The sequence below is a fragment of the Pseudophryne corroboree genome, chromosome 9, assembly GCF_028390025.1.
Source record: "Pseudophryne corroboree isolate aPseCor3 chromosome 9, aPseCor3.hap2, whole genome shotgun sequence".
NCBI lineage: Eukaryota > Metazoa > Chordata > Amphibia > Anura > Myobatrachidae > Pseudophryne > Pseudophryne corroboree.
This window is the reverse complement of record NC_086452.1, coordinates 244,476,141-244,478,355: the sequence shown is the minus strand read 5'-3', so window position 1 is coordinate 244,478,355 and position 2,215 is coordinate 244,476,141. Positions and strand designations below refer to the sequence as shown.

The window sequence follows — 2,215 nt, the reverse complement described above, 5'->3', positions numbered from 1 at the left end:
ATAGGATCAAAACTTTTTCAGATTTGTAAGCTAGTGCTCTTCTGTCTCTAATCAGTTTGCCTCTGTTTGCCTCAAGCGTGGACATCCTTTGCAGACAGATTTACTAACTTTTGCTAATGTAACTATTAGTGATGTGCACCGGAAATTTTTTGTGTTTTGGTTTTGGATTCAGATCCGCGGCCATGTTTTGGATTCGGACGCGTTTTGGTAAAAAATCACTGACATTTTTTGTCGGATTCGGGTGTGTTTTGGATTTGGTGTTTTTTTACAAAAAACCCTCAAAAACAGCTTAAATCATAGAATTTGGGGGTCATTTTGATCCCATAGTATTATTAACCTGAATAACCATAATTTCCACTCATTTCCAGTCTATTCTGAACAGCTCACACCTCACAATATTATTTTTAGTCCTAAAATTTGCACTGAAGTCGCTGGATGACTAAGCTAAGCGACCAAAGTGGCCGACACAAACACCTGGCCCATCTAGGAGTGGCACTGCAGTGTCAGACAGGATGGCCGATTTAAAAAATAGTCCCCAAACAGCACATGATGCAAAGAAAAAAAGAGGTGCACCAAGGTCGCTGGATGGCTAAGCTAAGCGACCCAAGTGGCCGACACAAACACCTGGCCCATCTAGGAGTGGCACTGCAGTGTCAGACAGGATGGCCGATTTAAAAAATAGTCCCCAAACAGCACATGATGCAAAGAAAAAAAGAGGTGCACCAAGGTCGCTGGATGACTAAACTAAGCGACCCAAGTGGAAGATACAAACACCTGGCCCATCTAGGAGTGGTATAAGGAAAAAAGGAGCGACTGGGCACTGGTATATAATAAGTTGTAACTAATAATAGAAGACCAAAGGTGGACAGTTACAATTGTGGGAAAGGAAAATACGACCTTTCAATTGTGGTCCCTGTTGGTGGTGCGCCCAGAGCTAGAAAGTACAAGTACTAACAAGGGGAGAGAGAGAAAGCTCTTGTGTGGGCGCACTCTTGGAAAGGAAGAGAAATTCTTTAATTGAAAAAAGGATTTTGTTAAAACATATATTTATTAATCCAAATTAAAACAATTACCCATCTACGATCCAAAAATATGAGAAAATATTAGGAATGTTCTTGTCTATTAATCATGAGAAAAAAATTAGAAAGGCTGCAGACACTGAATAGTCTGACACCCATTTCTCCTGACCAGTACAGATGTTCTGTATTAATGAGACCGGAAGAGGAGGTCAGTATACATATTTTGTCTTAAAAAGACCACTTAGATTAGGTCAATACTGTACACTTTACTCATTACCCGTGAAGCCATATGGCATATATTTGGAATGTATATCATGATATCCTTACGCTAGAGAAAATGTAAGAGGAAAAGGTAAAGAAAAGCAGAAAAAGATACAATTAGTGGTGATACTGCTGTTGGTGTCCACCCTTCAGAAGAAGGGGAATAGTTCCTACCCTACAACACCGGGTATTCCCAGGGAGTCTCCTCTCACGGTACTGACCCAGCCCGACGCTGTTTGGCTTCCAAGATCGGACGAGATCGGGCATAAGCAGCGTGGTATGATAGTAGAGAGGCTATCTACCAATGAGAGTGCACCTATGTACGAAAATGAAAGATTTAGAAAAGATAAACCGTACAGTACGTGGATCTGCTTTCCACGTTAGGCAGGGTAGAACAACTGTCACTCAGTGGCGTTGTGTACCCTGGATCGGGGATGAGAGTCCACTAGACAATAGTAAGCTAAGAGAAGAGTTAGATGTGTAAATTGGAACTTATAGAGTTGGCTAGATAATTGATATCCAGAAAGCAAATGACAAATGCAGGAGTAAAGTGTCGGGTAAGTTCGTGAGCAAAATACAAATTAAATATACATTCTTGTTATACATAGACAATATGAGTCTGTGGCAAAAAAAGACCCTTGCTTGACTATAGGCAAAATAAGCACGTATGATGGAACATACTGCATAAAGCAGATATGGTCAGGCAGTGTAAAGGGAATGGAATCACCCTCTATTCACTAAGATTAGTGAGCTAAATTATACACAGAAAATTGTGACTGCCTCATCTGACAGGTATTTAACATGCCAAAAAGAGATAAGTGCCTGTAGAGAAAAATTATCACAACAGTAACTTATATTGAAAATAAGAGCCAATATAATCATAGAGTCAAATTCAACAGGTAGGTGATGACCGATAAAGCCTCCATGGGAAGATC

At 40.3% G+C, this 2,215-nt stretch overlaps 1 pseudogene; it reads right to left on the bottom strand.

Annotated features, from left to right (window-relative positions):
- Positions 1-1,452: 1,452 nt before the first annotated feature.
- Positions 1,453-1,571, bottom strand: LOC134962776 (5S ribosomal RNA; annotated as a pseudogene).
- Between the last annotated feature and the right edge of the window lie 644 nt (positions 1,572-2,215).